Below are 25,907 nucleotides of genomic sequence, written 5' to 3'. Positions count from 1 at the left end.
AAACTTTGCAGTTTGAGCATTAAAATTTTCTTTGTTTACAAATGTTTTTTTACTATAAACACTCTAGGATATAAGATTTCAAAAATATATAGTGCAGGTTTATTAATGAGAAATAAATAAAGGTTTAGTAACAAACTAAATCAATAGTTATGTGCAAAAAAATCACTTTTGTTCTTTATATGCTTGCTGGTAATTCATTTTTTGAAAAAAAATTGTATTATATACTTATTTACAACCCTCAACCATTTGTATGGAATCAGTATTTCAGTTATTCGCCTCTTTTACATTAAGTTATGCTTTTGTTTGTACAGTGAAAATTATGTTTAATATGCAAACTATATTTGTATTTATCATGTAGGCACACATGAAAAGAGAATTCCTAGCTAAATACTTGCAGTGAGACACCTTCAAAAGATGCATGTAAAGCCTGAGAAGGCTAGTGTTCTATTGTCTTATATAGTGTAAGTATAGTGATACATAGCGTTTTTTAAATATGTTCATTGCAATATCTCTTAAATTTCTGATTGCTAAATTATGATTATATATCTTTTTTCAGGGCAAAATTAGAATTCTGCAGACGAGTAAAGTAACGTAAAGTGATTTTTTCACGAAATGATTTGCCTACTATAAATTGCATCTGATCGTAATGATGATAAACATGGCTTAAAGCTAAAGCACAAAGCAGATTTAAAAATAAACTGCTTATATTTGAGGAATCGATCAACAAACACAAATTAAACACTAACCCGCCAATTTCTTGTATATTATATTTATTGATAACAATTTTATTATAACTTTAATATGTAATTTGTAATATCTTAAAAATAAAATGTTTTAGTATTTCTGAGTATTTATTCCCAAGTTTGAATTGATCTATGAATTTATTTGAGTCTATATATCTAAGCATTTGGTCAAAAGTATCGGCTGTGTTTTTTCATTTTTTAAAAAGATAATAAATTTACTAAATTATGATAAAATAAGAAAAACCTAAATGAAAAATAATTGTATTTAGCTATATAAATTGATCATGAAAACTTTTGGTTCTGTGAAAATATTTTTAACTAATTGGTATTATACTTCGTAAATATGTTTTAACATCAATAATCCAAATTAATAAAACTTTATATCTTTAAACAGTCTGTACATAAAGATAGCTGATTACAAAATGTACAGAACTGTTTAAAAGCAAAATGATTCTTGAGTTAAGCATTAAGCATGTTAAGTGTTCAATCATTTGCCAAGATTGTGTCGGCCTGTAGCAATCTTAAAATAAAAATGCTCATTCTTAGGATTCAATTACTTGAAAAATGTAATTATCAGTTAACTTTGCAATAGGATAGTACGTAAAAAAATAAAAAATGCAAGTAAACAAGTATATCTATCCCTAGAAATGGTATTAAAAACCACTGAAGGTCCTATATTGAACCACTATCGTACCTACATTGGTTTGCCGCCAACGGACCGTTGTTAAAATATTGGCGATTTGCCACCATCGGTTCGCTGTTGGACCGCCTTCAGCCTCCAAATAAGCGGACCGATGTAAATAAATAAGTTTAATTTAGCACAATCGAAAACCTACCTTTTCAGTCGTTTTTGACATAATAACGGCGTTGTTTCGCTTCACGTTAACGACAGTGCGAACATTGAGCTGTCACTCAAACTATCGCTTAATAATCAAGTGACCGCAGGAGTTTCAGGAGTGAGTTATTGCGACTTAAAATATGAACAAAGAATTTGTTTAGTACTGTGCAAGATTTCTTTAGACTCTTTGTGTTATTTTCTTGCGCAAAATTAGCTATCAAATAGGCCTACCTATTCGACAGATAATTTTGCTCAAGTTATAACAAATGCCGTTTTCAAAGTAAATTGCACACTTTTCAGGTTCAAGTTTAGTATTAAGGAAGAGATATATTTATGGATTGAAAAAAGACTTGTTCCAAGTTACGAAAGATATGAAGCTTGCTTTGGGTTTTTAATGTAAAATAAAAATAAAAAAAAGTTGTAATAACACATTTAGAAGCAATCACTTTCTAAAGATTTACTTACATAATTTAGTATAAGTATAATAAACTATTAAATTAATTGATTAGAATTAATTATTTAACTAATAAATTAACTTTTCGCTTACTTTTGTTACCGATATTTTGATATTTTGATGAAGCACAAAATCTCATAACATTAGTCCACTCAAGTAAGCACTTTTTGAGTGAGCAAACTTTTCTAACATCAGCAAGAAACCAAGTATAAAGGTAATTCTTTGAAAATACTTTGCTAAACTGAATTGACTTATGGGGGTCATTTGTCTCTTAAGAAATAACTATCGTTCAGGAATATTTACAAAATTCTTTACAACTTCATTTGAATTTACAGTACTCAATTCTACGAACTTAAAAGCTCATCTTTAGTGGGAGTTGTTACATGATGCTAAATTGAGCCATTTTTTTGGCAAATGACTCAATTTGAGCATCATATAACAAGTCCAGTGAATTCCAGCTCTTGAGTATTCTGCAAAATACTTATTGAAAATCCAGTGAAGCAGCGCTCTAATATTCAAAATAATATAAAAGCAAAACACTTTCATGAAAGTTAGTCCTATTTCTAATTTATTCTGCAAAATGATTATTCAAAATGGTAGAATCCTGATGCCATATTTGCTCTGTGCTTCGAAAGACATTTATTTTTTAAGAAGAGTTACTTGATTCTGGTTTAGTAAAAATAATTTCTTTTTGACTTTCAGCTCCTTTATCCTAAATCTTGGGTAGATCAACAAAAGGTTCTAAAGCCCAATTTATTGATGGCCAATTATAGAAAGATCTTGTAGCTCAAGTACAGATCTCAAACAGCTCAAGAGGTTTTTGAAAGACACTTTTTGTATCTAACTGTTTGTCTTAATCACCTTTTTAAAAATTGAAGAATGTGAATTGCTTGCAATAAGAACCCACTCTTCTGTCCAAGACACCTAAGAGCTTTCGTTAAGTATTGGCAAAAGATCTATGTTGCTCTTTTACAGTTAAAAGAATAAAAAAATAATACTATGTGGCTCAAGGATGAAAACTAATTGAACATCTTTTTATTAAAGCAATACTGATGAGCAAGGAATCAACTCATGCTCTGTTGATTTTTAAATAATTGGTTGGGTGACAGAAATGTATTTATAAAACATTTTGAAAAACTTGCCCTGACATTTTTTACTCAAAATGTTGGGCTTTAAAGTAAGGCAGCACGAAATAAAACTTTGAAAAACGGTTACAACTCAGTGAAATAACTGGTTTTCATTTTTTCACGAAAGGCATTTAACATTTTTATCAATGTCTGCACATTTTTGACTCACGTTTGGTCATCATCTGAGAAAATCTTTGCCTTACTGAGACCGTATGCAGGTGCAACCAATTGTATAATGATTATTTTTAAGTGTTTAACTATTTTTCTTAAAGATAATTTGAAATTTATTTTTTAAGCTAAACTTTTGGTACCGTATCCTTGTATTGTAAAATATTTTTAACTATTATAGTACCAAATATATTTAAATAGTTTTTGATATAATTTTACACACTTGTTGTGAATGTTTCATTAAAATGTCATTAAGTTCACATTTGAGCGTTCTTATCGTATCGATAATTTTTCTCGCAAATGTTGTAAGCACTATTATATAAAATCAGCTCCGTTTATCACATTCAGAATTATAGTAAAACCACTTTAGTAGTGTGAATCACCGAGCTGAAACAGATTTATTTTCAGCTTTAAGTTGAGTTAAAAACAAATTAGAAGAATATACAGTTCGTTGAACCTTTATTAACGTAAATTTCGATATTCCCGTTTTGACTTTTTTTACTCTTGCATTTTTACTAGACGTTCAAAATTTCAAACCGTCTTTATGATGCAGCTATTACTGACCAGCAGTGTTATTTTCGTTAAAGAAAACGAAATAAAAACGAAAATCAAACAATTTTGTTCAAAAAAAACGGAATAAAAAAGAAGGTATTTATAAAAAACGGAAACGAAATAAGAACATAAAGTTTATGTAAATAAACGAAATAAAAAAGAACTTTTTTTATGAGAAACAATAACTAAAGATTATCTTTATACTATTTGGGATACCATATTTAGTACTTACGAATAAGCAAGAGATCCAAGGTATTATTGTCAAACCTACTTTGCGTTAATTTTAGATAAACTTAAAACATTTCAAAGACACATGAAACTAAAAGTATGGTTCAAACTATCAAGCGCGACATTGTTTACTTGTTAATCAACTTTCGTAATAACTTATTTATAACAAACGAGTGGTACTATCAGTCTTAGTGGAAGGAGAAGAGAAAGCAACTTTCATGAGATTTTGATATTTATTTGCTACAGAAATATAAAAGTATGTGAATTGAGATTGATAAAAAACTGAGAGCTTGTGGTTTTGAAGTTGATGGAAAAAATACAACAAGTTTAAGTACTCACCTTAAACTCGTCATCCAGAAGTTTTTAAAGAATTTAAGATAAGTGATGATGAAAAGACAAATAATAACTTGGAGAAGAAACAGAAACTAAGTGATTCCCCTGTGGAGGTGCAAAAGTACATACATTACGGGAGTTTATTGACAAGAGAGCCGGTAAATGGTCTACTAATTCGGTAGAGTATATTGACCGAATTCTTGCAGTTTATGCATGCAGTATATGATTATTCCTGAATTTAAAAATATGCTATCTGTCTGTGACAAGAAATTCCAGTTAAAGCTGTAAAAATATAAAGCAATAGCTATTAACAAACACAAAGTAACAAGGTAGCAAGTGATTTAACAGTATAATACAATTATACAAAGTACTGTACAACGCAGATTATCCAATTGAGAAATTTTAAAGAAAAACTTGAAATATACTTTGCGTTTGAGGTGAGCAAATTTGTTGAAGTTTTTCATGGTTGAGGGTCAGCCACACTGAACAAGCAGCTTGATTTTGGAAAGGCGCTAATAAAAGAAAAATTGAAACATATTAGAAAAGTAACGTTATGTAAAGGCTGCTGGTCAAATAAGAAAACAAAGTTCTTCTTATCTGGGTATATCGGAAAGCTTTTTTGACCCGTCTAATGACTCAACATGTCAAGCAACTCTGGACGTCATAGAAGTGCCTTATCCCCGTACAGAACAATCCATTTCCGAACTTGTTACAAAGTGCTTTAATGACTGAAATCAATTGGATAAATTACTTTTGATTGTATCAGATATTTGTCTAATATGAGCAAAGCTGCGCGCATCATGCAAGAAGAAGCAATATGTCAAGATGAAACTTTCCAGAGGGAAGAGTTAGAAAATCAAGGTGGAGAAATAAAGTGAAGAAAAAGCTACCCAAAGACCCACAGCAAGAACCCTAACAGCAAGAACAAGCCCTGATATCAATAACGAAGAAAGTTCAGATGAATATGGTGAAGACAGTGTAATAGAGAAAAAAGATAGCTCTATTGAAGATGGAAGTAATGAACAGGAAGGAAATGTTTTTTGTCATAAACTGAAATGCCTTGTAAACATATGCTATGTCTTGCACACAGTATTTAATTACAAATTAAGCCAGTGTACAAGAACCATTATTCCACTATTTTAAGTAATGCAAGAAAATTGCTGAATATTTTCAGGAAAAGTTTTGTGATTACTCATAAATTAATTCAAGTGTGTGGCAAAACATTGATAGTCGAGTGCCCAACACATTGGAACAGGACATTTCATGTGCTAAAACGTTTACTAAAAATTCGGCAAAAAGTTGAAAAGATATTGGTTTCCCATAACAACTATATCCTTCAAAATTCTGAGTGGGATAATATACTGGAGTTAGCTTAACTGTTAGAACCATTTTCCCAGAAGATAGATATTTTGCAAACCAATGGTTTTTGACTTTTATTGTGTTTACTCTTTTGGAGTTGGGGATTCACGTTCAACATTTTTCGGTCAAGTCTGTCTCACGATATTCTCTATAACATGAATACGCCCACACCATTCCAATTAAGCATCCCCAGGCCATGACATACTTGTCATACTTTACCGTCTGTTTAACATGCTTTTGTTGCATTAATTCATCTGGTCTTCTCCGTGCCCGACGTCTACCATCTGAGTCATTAAGGCATATATTCGTTTCGACCGACCATAATACCTTCTTCCAATCATTAACGGTCCAGTTTTGATACTTCTTTGGAAAGCAAACCTCTTTGAAATATGTCGTTTGGTAAGTAACGGTTTTTTGGCAAGTGCTCTACCATGTAAATCATACTCATGCAGCCTGTTTTTACCAGTTCGACGACATAAATTGACTAACTCGAGTTCTCTGAGTTGTTTCGCAATATCTGTTGCATTTGGTTTCACAGAGTTATAAACCAAAGTGAGGATTTTTCGATCAATCCTTGGAGTTGTTTTCCTTTTTTGTCCAGATCTTGGCAAACTTTTGAGTCTCCATGCATTTTATTTCTCCTCAGAGTATCTTGAACAGTTAAATCGGGCATACCAAGCTGTTTTGCTATTTCTTGAGCCGTTTTGCCTTCTTTTGAGAGCAATTCAATCTCTTTCCTAGCAACTTCTGCCAATTCTTTACTTTTCACCATGGTAACGGTTGTCAATGGATTCTAAATGTTATAGGAATAGAAATTATGATTTTTATCATTTTTACTTATATTATCCTAAGCTACTAGAACACTTATAAGATCTTACATCATGAACTCTATTGAAAATCTTGACCAAAAATTAACAGAAAGTAACTGTCCGGATATTTTTTTCCACAGTGATTTTAGTTTTTCTTAGCAAAAGAGGTATCTTCCAAGTGTTGTAAATGTTTGATGGTACACTTAGATAGAGCTTGTCTAGAGCTACAAAAGTATATATAACATAATGAGGTTTCCTTCATTTGATATAGAATTATACCTAAAAGTAGTTTGTCCGGATACTTATTTCCGTAACTGTATGTAAGACTTAAAAATAAAACTTTAATAAAATTAGTAACAATATAATAATTCATCAATCGAAATGTAAATGAAATGATAACGATACTTACCAATAGTCCTTCTCGTTTAATTTAACAAATAATCTCAAACATTTAACTCTTACATGTATTCTTTTAACATTTGCAAATGCAGGTAATAATATGCAATCATGTATTAGAGTTTAACGTCCTCCAGCTAATTGTCTTGTGGATGTGCCCACTCCGTCCAGAGGAGACTCTGTGAGCGTCGTCCCAGAGTTTGCACCCCCTTTCGGAAAGTAGACAAAGACCCACCGTCGTCCGGGTTAGTATCCTGATGACAGTTTATAGGGAGGCTAGCCCCATGTTGATTAGGTTTACTTCCCCGTCAGGTAAGTAAATATGCAATCAAAAGTCATTTAAAAATATCCTTTTACCGCCATTGGACTGACGGCCGAAGTTTCTTTTCTTATCACTATTGCACTCATGGGCAAAGTGTTTTTTTAAATTAGAATTTTTCTTATTTTAAAAGTTTTTTTTTTCTTTTCAAAAATATCCCTTTACTTCTTTACATCTTTTTTCAAAATTTCTTTCTTTTTTTTTTAATCTCTTTAAAAAAAAAAATAATTAAATTTCCAAAAACATTCTTTAGATTTTTTCTTTTAAAAGTCTTCCCTTAAAATTTCTGTTTAAAATCTTCCCGTTGATTCTTTAGATTTTCTCAACGATTTTTTTTTTTCTGTGTGTTACAGGTTTTCCAACAACTAATTGAAAACCTAATTTAAAAGATTCAACTATTAGGTGCTGTTTCTAGAATACATATCTTCACTTTTGTTTCGTGTTTATGTTTCGGCCTCTTAGTCATGGTCCTCTGGATCAGGTTTTTACCAGTTATATTTTATTCAGCGTTTGTGTCTGGTCTCTAATTGTTCGTAAAAACCAAAGCAAAGTATTTACTTTTTGTTCTGATAAACTCACCACAAACATAGAAGAATGAGACTTCCTTTTGTATTCAACAGTTTTTTGGAGCTATGGTCACTGTGCGGAATACTTTTTAAAACTAATATTTTTTACTATAAAATCTCATGCAAGCGACAGCATATCTTCAAAGTTATGCATTTTAAATATTTAATAATAGAATAAGGTCCATTGCACGATGGAAACCATTTGTAGCGATAGCAGGTATTCTTCCTTTAACCCTATAATTTTCTTCTTTTTTCTTATTTAATGGTTTTGCATCTTGACAAGTTTCATATAATAATGGAGTTTTTTCTAACAAAAAATAAAATTGTCATAGCAACCGTCCATAATAGCTGCAATTGAAGAAAATGCCCTTTTTTTCCGCAGTTGATTTCTTAAGAACATGCCTCAAAATTATGCCATTGTAAAACTTTATAAATATAACATAAAATTAAAAAGCTTTGACACAACACCCTTTTAAGAGAAAAGCTGGAAGTAGTCGTTGAGCTAAAAAAATGAGAAAAAGTAAGGTTGCCAAGCTAAAAACAAATGGTAAATCTCAAATGCAAGTAGCTCGTAAAATCAGTACCTCACAATCATATGTGAATAGATTATTTAAATCACAGTTCAATTTATGGAAACATCAATTTTTACTTGACTCCATCAAATGTAAAACACAAAAACAAAAGTTTCCAGGAAAACTATTGGTCCGGATCGAAATTTCGTCTGAAGAAAACCTCTTAACCATTTTTTTTGAGAATATGGCAACGCTATCAACCAATTTATATACTTGGGGCGTTGTATTCAAAAGAGACTTATCCTGTTTTTAGAAGAGCATCATCATAGTAACAATTTTATGTTTAGGCCAGATCTTGTATCTTCTCATTATGCCAAAAGCGTATTGGACTATCTAAAGACTTAAAAGATCTAAAAGAATTGTACCAAAATAAGATAATCCGCCAAATTTACCAGAATGCAGGCCAAAGAAAACTTTTGTTCAATATTGAAAGGACTTGTGTACAAGAATAATTGGAAAGTAAAAACACTTCAACAACTAAGAAAAAGAATTGAGTATAGTTTGACTAAAGTTGACCCCAATGTCATCCAAGAAACGGTAGGAGGTACTAAAAGTTTAATTGACCGTGTCAAACGAAACGGAGTAATAGTATCAAATTGAATAATGTATTAAATAAAATAAACAATTATCTATAAAATACTTTCTTTCACCTTTAAAAAAATTTTAAAAAATAAGGAAGTTATAATACTTTAAACTTTGTGGGGATTTTTAGTGATCGCCCATTATGGCTGATAAACAACGTCACCAACTCTACACAAGTTATTAGATCATAGGTTTCATATTGTAAATTAATTTGAACTCCCTATAGGTATATATTCAGGAAAACCTAATGAATCGCAAAATTCAACCATACATGCAAAATATCGAGCGAAATCTCAATGAAAAACCAATATCATTACACAATGATCAGAGCTATAATTTCATAGATCGCCTTCAAAAAGACTAAATCTATTGGTACCGATACGATAGATATGGAAAAGGAAGACGTTTTGAGCGAAAAGCAATAAAAAGTCTTCTTTACATCAAACCATTTTCGTTGAGCAAACCGAATCTACCAGTTTAATGTAAAAAAAACTTCAAAGAGTCCAAACTTTGTAAAAATAGTTTAGGCTGCTTTATCAGGGTTTCAAATGATTTACAGTTGTAAGCTTCAGTGTAAAAGAAAACTCTCAAATTCTAACTTGAAGACCACACTGGAAAAACGATCAAGCTACATTTTTGCTTTTTTGAGGTTTTTCCCCCTGTTATATTCGGCTGCAGTTTAACTCTATAATAATTGACTATATAACTAGAAATCCAATTTTCTAGTCTGCCCACTGGAAGAACGATCACATTGCTCGCTGTAAAACATGTGACAACGCTAAACCAATCAGAATCGAGAAAGTTGTAAACAAACCTGTTGAAATGGCAGATGCATCTGATTTTCCACAAGTGACGGACAAGCCGAAGAAAGGAAAATCATTGGGTTTTAAAAAAGATAAGGCGATTAAAGCCCGACTTTCAAACCACACAATAGGCAATAACTGCCAGTGAACACTTTTGCAGTGCTTTGAAAAAACAACTCTGGAACAGCTCTTATTAAAGCATTCAGTGCTTACCCTTCAAAAGACAAACAAGACTCATTCCTATCTTCCCTTATTACGCCAAAGAAAGTGTTGAAGAGAAGACCTACCCGTCGTGAAGGGGAAGCCCAGTTCCATGAATTTAGCTATTCTTATCATGTACAAGTCCTGCGTGGTGGAACCTGTGTAGAACAGAAAGTCTGCTTCAAAGCCTTTATTACCTTGTTTGGCATTACAAACAGAAGAGTACAAACCATCGAAAAAGCTTTAACCTCAACAGGTAAGTTGCAAAATATAGCTATTGTACAAAGTATGCCGATTTAAAAATGTATTGTTGTGAAAATTATTTTAATATTATAATATTATAATATTAAAAATGTATAGTTGTAATAATTATTATAATATTATAGTATTATAATATTATCATAACTATAAATTATTGAAAAGGCATCTTTACATATAGCTATTTCTGTATTACAAAGTTAATAATGACTAGATCTGGTACTGCTAGATAAAAATATTATTGAGCAACCACAATCAGTTCATGTCACTAGATGTAGTCACGTATAATTTTGTAATACAGAATATCATAAACTATTATTTCTTAGATTAACTGTAGGCTGTAGTAATACCAGTTGACGTATTTTTTTTTACCAAACGGTGAATCTGAACATTACCAAAAGTGAAGTTGATATAAAATAATTGAGTTAAAACAATTGATATAAAAGACTTGAGAAGTTCAAACAAAAAAATTTCTTTTTTATTAAACAAACTTTTAAAATATTCCTTCTCGATATTGACGTGGTTGGATTGCTTATATTCAAACGCTCGTAAAACGCATGCTCATTAAAGGAAAGTCAAAACAACCAAACCAATCAATTACATATTTTAACCATCTTGATATCTAAAAAAAATATTATAAAATTATTTTTAAAAATGAAATAAAACTTGAACTACAAATTAATATTTTCTGGTCCGCTTTGTATCAAAAGATAGATGATCGATGTTACACTGCTTCTTGACATCAACAGCACTGTTATTTATATAACTTAAGTTAAATATCAGTGTAGGTGACGTCACAAAGGAGTGACTTAAAATTTGATTTCTTTTTTATTTACTTGAGTAGTTAGTTAAGCTAACTTCACTAGAAGATGAAAATTGTAGCAAAAAGTTTGTGGTCTTCACTAACATACGATACAAACTTTGATGACGTAATCGCAACAATACCATGAAGTCGATGGGAAAAATTGTCAGATAAAAAATGAGAAGAGTCTTCTGGCTTTTTTTTTACAAATTTTTTTCTATTATAATTTTAGTAAAAGTTAAAAAATGACTGGCTTGAAATTTCTTTTTCAATCCAATACAGGACTGTGAACAAGATTTGGGGGCCCCGAACATCCTTCAGTCCACCACCTTTACTCCAAAAAAAAAAAAGCCTGCTCAAATTTTTTTATTATATTACTGGAATAAAAGTATAATTAAATAGTGTAACTGTTGTTTCTTACAATATTATTTTTCTTGTCTTTTGTTTAGCAATTTTTTCAATCACATCATGGAAATCAAGATTTTGTGCTAATAGACACTCGATACTTAAAATGGCGAGGTCACTTGTTCGTTCTAGTCCCATAGTTGAGCGCAAAAAATTCTTGATGAGCTTCAATTTACTGAATGAACACTCACTTGAGGCCATTGTCACTGGAATTAATGCAAAAATATGCAATACAATTACTATATTTCTAAAGATTTCCCTAATCTTCATTTCAAAAATTTTGTTTAATAAGACAAATAGGGCAAGAGTTTTATTTCCAAAATTTGCTGTATGAATTTGTTTTATGTGAAGCAATTCTTCAGTCAGTTCATTTTTGGTCATGTCACAAGAATATTTTTGCAAGAAATCTGAGCAGGCACTCTTGATTTCTTTTTAAGACAGTTTTTGATTCTGCCACAAAAAAGAGAATATAGAAAAGATTTCTTGAATTGTTGTGAAACGTGCAGTAAGTCCACCAATTACAGAATCAAAAATGTGATAAAAAACCGTTCTCCGAAATGTTTCCTCCTCTCCTGATTCTGTTTCTGTTAATTCCGTAACTTGTTCATCACCTTTAATTTGCTCCCCAGAAAAACTTTTGCGTTTCACTTTTCTGTGGATTAGAAATTCAGAACTGAATTTTGCAATATCTGCAGCTAACTTGGCTTCTTCTAAAATTGTAGGCTATTCCTCCAGAACAGATTTGAGTTGACCGATCAATGCTTCAATATTTTCCACCTCAATATCAATAGTTGCCTTTCTTGCCTGATTGACCTGGTTGCAGCGGTCAATCAATGTGAGGACTTTCATCCAAAATCCAGACATGAAAACACATTTGAAGGAGCTCATATATTTTAGGGCACCTCTACTCTCAGTTTTTGCTTTAGGCGTGAGATTCAAGCTCTTAACTTCTTTCAAAGATTCAATGATTTCGCTCAAGTAATTAAAGAAAGGGCAAATGCTGTCAAGTCTCTCAGTCCATCGTGTTCCTGATTGTCAATGCAAAGACACCGTGAAATCTCTTTTTTTATATTTCCCAGCGTTGTGGACTAGCAGAAAAGATTTTACATACAATTTGAACAGTTCCAAAGAAAGTCTCAACATCTGTACAGCTTGAGGCAGTATTCTGTCCAAACAAATTCATTGAATGACAACCACATGGTGAGAATACAGACAATAGGTTCTTCTTTTGTAGGATTGCTTGAACACCCTTATATTTTCCTTACATGTTGACTCCATTTTCATAGCCTTGGCCACGGCAGTTTTCAAAACAAATTTTTAATGTTTCCAAAGTTTACAGAATTAATTCTGCATTATCAGATCCAGTCTTCTCGGCACAATCTGCAAAGATCAAAAATCGCTTTTCAATTAAAAATTTTCCAGGTTCTTTTTCATGTACATATCGAAAGACAAACGTACTTTGTTCAGTATCGCTCACATCAGGAAGGGCATCAACCATAATTGAAAAACACTTTGGAGACTTGCACTCTTCTATAATTTACCTAGGAACCTCAGCTGCACAAAGGCCAATAAATTCATTTTGAGGACGATTTGACAAGTAATGCTCCTAAAGACGTTGACCCTTGTCCTGTGATTGTTTAATTTTTATCACATGTTCCTTAAGAATAAGGTCATAATGCGAAATCAGTTCCAGCAATCCTAAGAAATTTCCATTATGAGAATCTCCAATTAGGTCAGATTTTCCACGAATAGCCAATCCACGTTCACCAAGAAACAGATTCACATCCAAAATTCGTTCCAAGATTTTTCTCCAGGTGTCAGCTTCATTGAGGATTTGGCGATTCATCAAATGTTCAATTGACTGATCAGTTTTTATTCGAACTTCCAATTCACACCACTGAATGTAGCACTGTTTATGGGTTTTCGAATGCTCATGGCCACGAATTCGACTGATGAGATTCTTCCACTTCTTTCCATATCCCTATCCTCCAATCATGGCAAGGGATGAAGTCAAGTGTGGAACTTGATTTCTGGATAAAAATAATCGGCATGGAAGACAAAACAATGCTGTCTTTGCTAGGCTAAATACAAGCCAATCTCGCGAGAAGGATTCCCCATTCGACATTCTGCTTTTCAAAATTGACATTGGAAGTATGTGATTTCCAGTATCTTTGGGAATTTCCAGTGGGAAAGAAATGTGACCAGCCATGACAAACTTTTCCAGCTGAGAAGAGGAAAAATTTTCTGTTTCAAATTTACCAATGTCAAATGGCTGCAACAATGCTGGTCCATCACTGCTAGTGGTCCTTGTAGAAGTATTATCACTGCCACTAATTTGACATTCTTCAAAAGTGGCTAATTTCTCTGTACTGCCAACACTATTACCAGTAACAGAAGATTGTATACTACCGTCATATTTTTGCTTTGTTGAGCTAGTGGAAAGGCCATCTGATGTTTTAGGAGTAGTTGTAATTCCAACATCAAATAATGTTTCCTTCCTTTTTGTAGAGCCGCTTTTTTTACTTTACTGATTTTTAACTTTGATGCACCAGATGGATACGTGCGTTTCATTTTTATTTTTTTAAATACTTTCGTCTAATATATATATATGTGTGTGTGTGTGTGTGTGTGTGTGTGTGTGTGTGTGTGTGTGTGTGTGTGTGTGTGTGTGTGTGTGTGTGTGTGTGTGCGTGTGTGTATATATATTTATGTATAAGAACATATATTTGTATATACAAATATATGTATATATGTATATATACATATATTTTTATATATATATAATATATATATATATATATACACATTCATATGTATATATATATATATATATATATATATATATATATATATATATATATATATATATATATATATATATATTTATATATACACACGATTAAATATATAATACAAAATTTATATATTTAATTAATCACAAAAACTAATTAAATTTATATTAGTTAAGTTAAATATAATATAATAGTTAGATAAATAAATTAATTTATAAATTAAATCGTACAATCAAGCTAATCGCCTGTAAAAAAACTAATCCAAATACGCCATTTTTAAAATAAGATTTGAACATATTATAACTTTTCCCGCTAAATTCAAGCTTAGCTTGTATATAGGAAAAAAAAGGGTTCGGGGCCCAGATCAATTTGCTCGGATGACTCACCCTCTGCACGGCCCTGATCAAATAATCATAATATAAACATTTTAGTGGATCAATATAATAGGTTATTCAAGTATATCCCAGTAGGCACGCAACGTTTTATTCACGTCTTAATTACGTGTATTTTAGGTGACTTCGTCCAGGTTACTTTTTTACGTGAAAGTTACGTGAAAGTTACGTACCAAAATATCGCGTCTTTCGGAACTTTTTTTATTCTCAATAAAAGCCTGTGTTAAGAAATGTAAAATACCAATTTTTATTATATTAAATATTTTTTTATGTATAGTTTTTGTATTCATTTTATTAGTTATAATTGTTTTACTGTTATGTTAATATAGTTAATTTTTATTGTAGTTTTATCATAATTAAAAAAAAAATTGGTCTGTATAATATCTTATAACGCAATAGATTTATAACAGAACTAAAAAGTTCAATATATTTTAAGTTGTAATATCTACCATCAAAATTATACCAAATTAAGTTAAATAAAGTACCAAGCGTCCCTATTTGCCAAACAAATAAGATTAAACTCAAATACAAGGTATACTTTTTTTCTACTTTATGATGTAATATTTTAGACTGGCGAGTTTGTCCATTTTTGCTTACTTAATTTAACACAAAATAAGTTATGTTATAACAAATTTAATATCAAATTAAGTAAGCTACATGGACAAATTATAAGTTCTAGCAGAACTTATCCTTGATTCTTGAGCAATAATAATATCTGTAGAACTTCTGCATACATAATTGCTCAAGAGTCGTTTAGATAAAAACTAAAAATAGTTTTTCTTCCTTTATTTGGTTTTTATCAACAAGGTTAAAGAATTTATCCAAGATAATATCAATAAATAAATGTTTTATGTTATTTATTATTGATATATGTATATATTATTATCAAATACTTTATCTTTTTGTAATGTATGAGATCTTGATCTCGTGTTTTATTTGTTAAAAAAGGTTAATACTTATTTATCTGATGGAGAGATAACCTTCAGTGATTCTGAGAATATTTGCTTGGGGAACACCTCCCTGTCCTTCAAGTTAAACTTGTATAGTAAACCCAAGAAATCAGGGTTCCTGTCCTCTAACCATTGTTCTGCAATGTTTTCATTATCATTATCAATGAAGCTTTTGTAATCATCTACATAGCAATGGTCAGTTACATAGGCCAAAATATGAAAGGGTTGTACAGCATCTTGAAATCTCTTCTTTATTGCATTATAGTATATTGATAGCTCTTCATCCTTTATCAATGAATACCAGATATGAATTGCGTCAGAGAGATGACAAGAATCACTCTGCATCTTGTCTAAGGCAATCCCCAATTTTTTCATTTCACTAAGAAGACGACTTGCCTCACGTTTGATGGCTATATTCTCAATTATTCTTCCAATATTGGCTGGAAAATCTTCCATCTTCTCTCCATAGATCTTATGTAGAAGTTATAATTTTTCTGGTATGTCTCAATGCAGGCAACTTGAGAGTTCCAGCATGTTTCATTTGGCAGCTGAGGCATACATCCACCTTTTTCCTTTAACAAACCATGGGCCATATGCATATTTCTAAAATATTTCTGAACTTCCACAACCTGTTTTAGAATTTTTGAAAAAGAATTGCAAATGTCTTTCTGTAGCAAATTCATATATTGTGCATTACAGCCATATGTTAACATATCAGGATACTCTTGTTTGATCAGCTCTTTCATTTTCTTCATCTTAGCTTCATTGTCAGTGCAGACAGCAAATACAAACTTATTATAATCATTTTTTATGCTAACTATAGCTTCATTGTTGATTTTGAAGCAGTATTCTGCAGTTTTTTTTTCTGATCCTAAGTCAACTATGTTGTACAGATAACTCTTTTTTCCATCATAAAATGAGTGAGCAATTATTGGGTCATTCTGATTACTTGACAAATTACCAACGTGTCTTTGGTTTCCAGTTCGTTCTTTATCCCAGCTGACAGATCATCATAGACTTCATTTAATAGATCTCCACCCAGTTTCTTTCGGCTTGGTGGGACATACCCAGGACGAAGAAGAGAGAAAAGTTTCTGAAACTCACAATTTTCCACTGAATTAAAAGACATGTTAGAGCTGAAAAAAACCGGGCAACTTGCATGTCTATGGCATCTTTCTGATCATTTGATGTTCTAACTACAAAGTTATTTAAGTTACTACTTTTAAACCTTTTTGCTGGTGTGGAGCTGGACATAATAGATCCTTCGGAAATTGAAGTATCTGACTCATTTGACAAGAGGCTAATATTGCTCATTGAGCTTCCAGGTCTTGGTTCTTGTTCATCAGTGTCCTTCTTTCTCTCTTTACACTTCTCCAAATGAATACGAACTCTTTCAATTTTTCCACTAATCTTCTCTGAACAATGGTCACACTGAACACTATTTTTGTCCCCTTCTATCTCACTGACCTCCTTCCACTCCCATCCTTTCTTCCTTCCACTTCCGAATGGCATTCTTATAAAGATTTTCTTCTGAAAAATACACATTGCATCGAAATATGCAAGTTAAATATACTTAATGTTACACAAATAATAATACTGTTTGAATAAAAGTTTCTTGAGTAATTTGTAAGATAGAACACAGGCCTGACTTTGATATGGTTGATGAAAGCCACTGAGATCACTGAAAGCATATTGTAAAAAATACTAAAACTATTTTTTCAGAAATATTTCAAAAAAATCATGTCTTTTAAAAATTTTGATTCTTATTAAATCCTATATTCTGATCATATCCATATCCTCTTTTCAATAATAATTACCTTTTAATTAGTCATAATTATGTTTAAATGTTTTCTGAAATAAATAAATCACAGAAAAAAACCAAGCAAATAGAATACTTTAAATAAAATATTATTTTAAAAAAACCCAAAAAAACCCAGGTTTTTTTGGGTTTTTTTAACTGGGTTTTTTTGGGTTTTTTTAAAATAATATTTTATTTAAAGGATTCTCTTTGCTTGGTTTTTTTCTGTGATTTTTGGGTGGGTTTTTTTGGGTGGGTTTTTTAATGCCAACCCTGTGCAGGGAGTGTACATAAATCACTGATGGTGTGTGTTGGTGTAGGGTTTAGAATAAATGCAGCAGAGTATGTATACAGAGGCTGATTAGAGAGAACAGGCAAGGAGTGTACATACTTTAACTGGCGGTTTTATTAGGGGCAGCGGTCTTTCAAGTTAAAAAAATAATAATTAAACTTTTAGGAAAATTTGAAGTTGATGAAGAAAGAGTATATATATTTATGTATGCATGTTTTTTTAAACTAGGAAAATATTTTTATTTATCTTTTGCATAGTGAGCACATTGAATATCTGTTTTTTATTTTATTACTATTTCAAATTCCATTTTATTTATCTTTTAATGTCTATTACCTCCCAGTATTTAAACCAAGTTACGCTCAACTTTGGTCAATTGCAATACCTGATTTAGAGTTTGAACTTTGTGACAATGCGGAAACACTAAAGCACCCTGTAGCAAGAATTTAAATTAGTTCACATCTCGTCGGAGAATGCAACTTGGTCCCGAGTCGAATTTTCAGCACTCTGTATTTATTGGTGACCTAATTTGACAACACTTCATTATACATACTTTTAATTTTATACTTAATATATTATATATAACTAGGGGTAGATGAGGCTCCTTAGCCGTGGTGAATGTTTCCACAGCAAAAGGAGCCTTAAGGTGAAAATCTCACCATGGGTAAAGAAAAACATGATATAAAATCCACACAATAATGTTGTGTGGTTATGTGGTAACTATTACGTTTTTATAAATTGTTTTAATTTTTCTGTGTACATTCTTAAAATGACATTTAATGTTGTTCAAAACCTTGTAGATTACTCATTTAAAGCATCTTCATGGGCTGTCACCTTTGCATCTAGAGAGTTAATGTATGAACAAGTTAATGCAGAAACAGATGCAAATATAAGAAGATAGAAAACAACGAAAACAAATTATTTAATCAGATGTTATCACATAAGGTGAGTACAGGTCTTTTTCTAATCATGTGCATCAGTTATTAACTTTATATATAGATATAGATATATCTATAGATAGATATTTTATATATATATATATATATATATATATATATATATATATTAACAATATTTTTTTAGCAATCAGAGTATAAAATTAGAACGCAAATGACTTTTTTTATTTTTTTACATTGTATGTAGTATTGTTTTCTTAAAATTATTTAATGATTTAGATAAAAGAAAACAAGAAAATCTTGTTGCCAAAAGTTGGCGACTCACTAAGATTTGTTTTAAAAGTTTGTGATTTAAGATAATTATTAAATAATCATATTATTTAAGATTTTATTCGTTTCTTTTTAGCTAAATCTGATTCATTAGATAAAGTTTGATGCGTGCTCTTATAGGAGAAAATATCGACTGATTCGTTAGATTATGTTTGAAGCGTGCTTTTACGGGAGATTAAATCGACTGATTCGTTAGATTAAGTTTGAAGTGTGCTCTTAGTGGATTGAAGCGTGCTTTTCGTAAGTTGCAGATCTATGACTTTGTACATATTGGAAATAAGGAGGATATTTTAACAAAAGTGCAGCTTTTATTACAAATTCAAAATATTTATGTCAAGAACTTATATACTGACTAATAAAATCATGTAATTTAATACGTATTAGATGTTTCCTCGACAATGTGTTTTTTTTTTTTACACAAATCCAAACATTTCGTAATTATAAAGCACAATTATTGCTTAAATATTACGTGCCAAAATTAACGTAAAAAGCACGTCTTTTGAACAGTTCATGGGGACCGAAAAATCACTTAAATATTACGTGCCAAAAGTAACGTGAAAAACACGTCCATAAATCACGTGAATTGGTCATTTCATGGGGACCAAAAAGTCACCTAAATGTCACGTGCCAAATTAACGTGAAATTCACGTTTTTGTCACGTCTCTGTGCCTACTGGGTAACAGGTTATGCAAATCGCTTGATCAATCCGAACCTTTTTAAAATCAAGAACGAGATGCGGTTTTTCATCCTTTACATTAGAATTTATCTTAGACAAAAACCAAGAAAAAAAAAAAAGAGATTTGAAATATAGAAAAAAACGATTTTTTATAAATGAATTTATTTCCATTTCTTAGAGCGACGCTGATATACTTTCAGCAAACCTAATTCTAAGCTGCACTCAGATGAACTCAGGAACGGTTTATTGCCAATACAATGTTCTAACTCATTATGTTTTATGTTTGAAAAGCAAGAATATATTTTTCATCAACGACCTGATGTGAATAATATTTACAAAAGAAAAGTACCAGAAAGCAAAAGATTAAAAAACAATAAATAAATATTTTTCACACACTCAAAACGCAAAAAGCTTAAAATGTTGAAGTAAAATCATTGAGGATGAATGTTTTCGAAAATCAATTGGAGGAATGTTTTTGAAATCAATTAAAAAACTGTAGAATTCTTTACTTGATGCTCTATCGAAATAATTTATCATGACGATGAATATTTTTACCATCAGTGATGCTGAGAGCAAAAGTCAAACGCAAGAAAACTGAATGAAGGTTGATATAAGAAGTGGTTGTCGGAAATGTTAGGAAGGAAATTCTATATAAGCATAGTTAACTTAAATGTCAAATCAGAAGAAAGACTGTTATTTAAATTTTGCGGTAGAGAACGAACCCATCCACTGCGTGTCATGCAAAACACGAAATGAAATTAAAAAGATGGAAATTTTTAAAGACAAGCTTTAACAAAAAGTTTATTTTATTGATTCAATCGAAAATTTTAGGAACCAAAATTCTTTTTTAAAAAGATTTCTTACATTAAAATCTTAATACGACAACTTTAAATTAGAAAAACTTGCGAGAGCTGAAAGATTTACAACCAAAAAATTCAGATGCAAAACAGAATAATTTAAAACAGAAAAATCCAGATGCGAAAAACCTAAAAGAGAATTAAGCTAAAATGTTCTTATTAATTTATTGAAAACGTCATTTCTCTGCTTTAAAATAGAAATTAAGTAAAGAAAAAATCTTTTTTTAAAAAAATTTTGGGAAATTTCATAAACAAAGCAGCTACTGCCCGACAAATCAGTTTCAACATGAGTGTGCTAACGGCATGGAAAGATCAGTAAATTTGGGGCATGGGAAAATGATGATGTTTCATTATATTCACCATCGTCATCTCCCTCTGTTATTTTGCTAATATTTAATTATTTGAGTTGCAATTCGATTAAACTAAATTTTAAAAATACCATCTAAGTTTTGAATTTTCCGTCTTTAACGTAAACACCTTGCGGAAACTTTTTGTACTGTGAGTTATGGTTAGGGACAGGCGAAAAACACAAAAACACGGAAGCCGTGTTTTCCGTCATTTGCAGTGCTTTCCGTGTTTTCTGAGAAGTCCGTGATTTTCTCAGATTTACCGTGATTTTCTGTTTTTTTTTAAATTAACTCGCTCTATTCTCTTACTTACTTGTTGTTAGTGGTAATTTCTTGACGTCATCTCATGTGACTCACCTGTCATTTCCGGTTAGTAATTACCATTTTGTCGTAAACGAGTTGCGTGTCAATCAATAAACATCTTACATTTAATTATGTTGAAGAACGCCGTAAATGTTTCTTGTGCCGAGCGCGCAAAACAGTATCTCAAGGGAACTTTGCACGCCGACGATGGCCGTCTCTTTTGCACAAGTTGTAACGTTACGCTAAATCATACGAGAAAAGACACTTGCTAACACCTATGCACACTCAAAAACGTAAAAGTCTCGATGAAACAAATAAAACTCGTGCGAAGAAGCAAGCTACAATAACAGGTGCATTTAAGGCAGTATCTGAGTCGCGTATTGCAGGAAATCTTGCTCAATTTGAATTAGTGGAGGCATTTACTGCAGCTAACATACCGCTAAACAAACTTTATCATCCAAAGCTAAAGGAATATTTACAGACAAATGTGAAGAACCTTGGGGCACTGCCAAGTGCAAGTCGCCTACCGCGCAATTATCTACCAAAAGTTTTTGATGTTAATCATGATGAATTGAATGCCCGTGTTGAAGCAGCATTTTCAGTTGTTGTAATCACTGATGATGGTCTTATTAAGTTGGAAGTCGCTTTCATATCAAGCAGCACCTCTGCACTTGTTGAACTTCTTACCAGGTTTGAAAGTCGTCATGTTCAGATACATCTGGCTTATTATCGGATAATGGATCTGCTGGCAGGTAAATAAAACACTACATTCAATTAGGCCTGGAGAGTGTCTTTCTAATTTGGTTGTATAACTTGCAACTAGTGACATTTATGTAAATGTTGACAGTATAATAACAATTGTTGCTACAGTATCAAATCAACATTGTACATCAAAATAAAAAATTTTAATAACTGATGGTAGGCCTAGCTTGTTTTTGTGATTCACAAATTATTCAGACAAGTCGGAATCCATTGATCTACCAGAATGGCAGCGTGCTGCGTACAGCGATGCTACAGCTAAACTGACGCAATGTTATTGCCCGGCTACTGCAGTACGCTTCACGCAGCCTGGACTAAGATTTCTCCTATCATTTCGAATGTTCAATTCTCAGCAAGCTAAAACTTTGACCTACAATGCATTCCTTGACGGCATTTCGGGCTACGACGATAAGAAACGCATTCTAACAAGTGAAACTGCTGCCTTATAAGCTGGCTGTTAAAGAGGCTGATGACGATGTGAAGCCACCGACATTCTGGCTCTCATTACGTGATCGTTTTCTACATCTCTTTGAGCTTGCTGTTCGTTATCTGTCTGTACCCTGTAATTCGGTAGATGCGGAGCGGACCGTTAGCCGATATACGCTTATTAATACACCACAGCGTCAAAACTTAAACGACGACAATTTAGCGCTTCACGTGATGATGGCTTTTAATTCAGTAAGCTAAGAGCTAAGTGAGTAATTTCCATTTAGAGACTTCAGCAACAAAGTTGAACAAACGGTCATAAAATCTTAGTTAAAACACAGTTCTTGCTTATTGAAGTTATTGGATTATGAATAAAAATGTGGCATTTTGATGCCGTGTTTTTTCCGCGTTTTTACCGTGTTTTTTTGCGATTTTTATTAAAGTAGGCCGTGTTTTTTGCACTTTTTTACCGTGTTTTTTGCACTTTTTTACCGTGTTTTTTTGTCTGTCCCTAGTTATGGTTAATGTTGCAAACATCCAAAAATGTTTCTAATTTTATGCAACTTCAAAAGTGCTGTTCTCATGAGAAATCCTTTTTCTAATACGAGTAGTAAAGTATCATCCTTTTTCGAATATGGATAATAAATAATAAATTGTATAATTTTATTTTCTTTCTTTTATATTTTTTAAGTCTGTAAATAAGTTCAAATTTGCTTTCACTTTAACGAGGATAAAAAAATAAACGCGAAGTTACAAATAAAAACAAAGATTTTATTTTATCATTCAACTAAAAATGAACGTTTTTTTATAGGTCAAAATTGAAAACAATCGCTGCACAATCGTTTCCAGTCCACACGTTATAATCATAATTTTTGTAATTAGAAATCTTGGTTTGAAAAATTAATTTCTTGCTTTTTAAAGGCGCAACAAGTCAACTATTAAAAGTTTTATAAAACATCTTTAAAAATTAATTTGCTAATCATAAATAAACTCATACTTTTCTTGAAATATTAAACCATAAAAAAGCAAAAAATATCATAAATAACTTTAAAGACCTCTCTGTTCAAATGCATTATAGTTAAATTATAGTTCTCGATTTCTTATTTTATTGCTACAACAATATTCAAAGCTTTTTTTTTTAATATAGAAAAACTGGGCTTTTAATAATCCCCTGTAAGCACCCATAAACCCGGACCTGCAATTAAAGCAGGTCATGCATAAAATTTGTTTGAGAAACAAGCTGTATTTTTATTACCATGTAAAAAATCAAGAATGGAGTTTCAAAATGAAACAAAAGAACTCAGGGTGATAGTTTTTGCTTTGAATAAACTTTCATCAAAATTTTGTTCAATTTTTTAAAATCAAGTTTCAATGTTTTCTTTTTATTTCCAAAACCTAAAAACAAGTAAAATCCCTAAACCACATTTTTGCATCATTTTTTTGCTGATTTTGCATTTTTTTGCTGATTTCACGAAAAAAACTTTCCAAAAAAGAGGAACAAAATTTTTAACTTGTGACAAAATTATTCCGTAATTCAATAAACGAAAGTCTAAATCAATATACAAAATAATACTATACAAAAAAAAGTCCAGTATATTAAAAAGATGAGTTCTTTAGGTCCGTCTTTTGGGTCATATTATTTTGTAAGTTTTTTTTTTTCACCGTCACTATTATATTAATTTGTGAGAAAGATAATGAGAGTGAGAGTAAAATGAAATCATTACTTTTTTTTATTTGAAATACTTCTTTATTCTTATAAATTGATGAAATTATTGATGAAAGATAAATTCGCTTAAAGATTCCATTTATTCGACGCATTTTTTCTTTATTAACGAGCGGAAAAAATAAACTTTAATCAGTTTTATCTCGAAAACTTTATAATCGTATCATATCGCATTATGAAACTATTCCTTGGTTGCACTTACAGTGGCGAGCAAAATAATAGGTTTGAATAATATATTTCACTTAAATTGACATTTTACAGTATATTTTATAAAGTGACGTCTAGGAACTGACTGATACACAAACTATGCTTAATTTATTATAACAGAGAGCAGTATATTTCCAATTTCTTACAAATTTATGAGTGGAATACCCTATTTATATATTTAATCTACAAATTTGGTGGAGCAAAATAATAGGTGTGTGTTTTTTTTAACCAGTTTGCTGTAGGATTAAAAACATTTTATTATTTTTATTTGTTGATGATATAAAGGTAAGGCCAATATTTATGCAACTTATGTAAAATAATAACATATCATATTTGTATTGAATTAGAATTAGATATAAAATGGGACGAGGAAAACATTGCACAGCGATAGAAAGTAAACTTATTAGAAATTTAAGAAAACAAGGAAAAACTTACAAAGAAATTTCAGTTACAATGGGATGATCTCAAAACAAAGTTACAAATGCCTTAAAACCAGAAAAATCACGTGAGAATAGTGGAAGACCACGCAAAACGTGTCAGCGTACGGATGATCACATTACAATTATTTCAAAAAAAGACCCATTCAAGCCAGCAATAAAAGTTTTAAATGAAATTAATGAAAATATTAGTGTTTGGACAGTTAGAAGAAGGCTTTTAGAAAGTAAGTTGCCAGCTCGAACTCCGAGGAAAGTACCATTACTTGGTAGAAAGAACATTATGAAAAGAAAAATTTTTGCAAAAAATCATATTGCTCGGCGGGGACCAGATATGACCAAAAAATGGCGTAATATTTTGTGGAGTGATGAAACTAAGATTAATTTATTTAATTCTGATGAAAAACAGTATGTAAGAAGACCATCAAAGCAAGAACTTTCACCTCGCTTCTTGAAACACGGCGGAGGATATATGATGGTGTGGGGTTGCTTTTCCTGGTAAGGTGTGGGGCCACTTTTTTGGATCAAAGATATTATGACCCAATATACATACGTAGACATACTAAATAATGTCATGTTGCCATTTGCCGAAAAAAATATGCCGATAATTTGGCATTTCCAACAGGACTGCGACCCAAATCATACATCCAAAGCTGCGAAAGAGTGGTTTACGACCAATAATGTAAAAGTTTTAGAATGGCCACCTCAGTCACCGGATCTAAATCCTATTGAAAATTTATGGAGGCAGATAAACTTAAAATTTCTGGACAAAATCCAAAAAATAGAAATGAACTGTGGATGATGCTCCAGGAGGCTTGGTACAGCATTCCTGTAGAAGTTTGCAGAAAACTAGTGGATTCAAAGCCGTCAAGATGCACGGAAGTGTTAAAAGATAAAGGGTATGCAACAAAATATTAATAATTTGCAACCCTATTGACTTCCATCTTCGTTTTTTGTTTTACACCTATTATTTCGCTCGGTGTGGAATTTATTTTTTTAAATTAAAATATATTATATATATTTAATAACTTAATTTTTATTAATTTCTGTTTATTTATGTAATAAAATAAAAGTTCTAATAAAAATTCAAATTTTTATTTTATTTGTTTCAAAGATATTCTCGTATATGTCAATTTTTTGGTTCGCACCTATTATTTTGCTCGCCACTGTATTATAATGAATAAAAACCAAGAACTAAGAATATTTAAAAGGG

General features: G+C 31.3%; 2 long non-coding RNA genes across 3 annotated transcripts in view; one reads left to right on the top strand and one right to left on the bottom strand.

Annotated features, from left to right (window-relative positions):
- Positions 1 to 25,907, bottom strand: part of LOC149876754 (uncharacterized) — a 250,371-nt gene that overhangs the window by 55,751 nt on the left and 168,713 nt on the right. The gene's annotated exons all lie outside the window — the stretch shown is intronic.
- LOC149876764 (uncharacterized) lies at positions 14,776 to 19,353 on the top strand. 2 transcript variants are annotated; one of them, XR_016448582.1, is made up of 3 exons: positions 14,776 to 15,231; positions 18,080 to 18,681; positions 18,912 to 19,353. It is a non-coding gene; the product is annotated as an uncharacterized LOC149876764 (long non-coding RNA). The 2 variants fall into 2 exon arrangements; XR_016448581.1 differs by lacking the exon at positions 14,776 to 15,231 and having other exon boundaries at positions 17,602 to 18,245; positions 18,537 to 18,681.

Source organism: Hydra viridissima, unplaced genomic scaffold (assembly GCF_058129835.1).
Source record: "Hydra viridissima isolate aposymbiotic clone 2 unplaced genomic scaffold, HvirCarnegie_v1 scaffold_18, whole genome shotgun sequence".
NCBI lineage: Eukaryota > Metazoa > Cnidaria > Hydrozoa > Anthoathecata > Hydridae > Hydra > Hydra viridissima.
The sequence above is the reverse complement of the archived record's forward strand: the minus strand, read 5'-3'. Positions and strand labels throughout refer to the sequence as shown.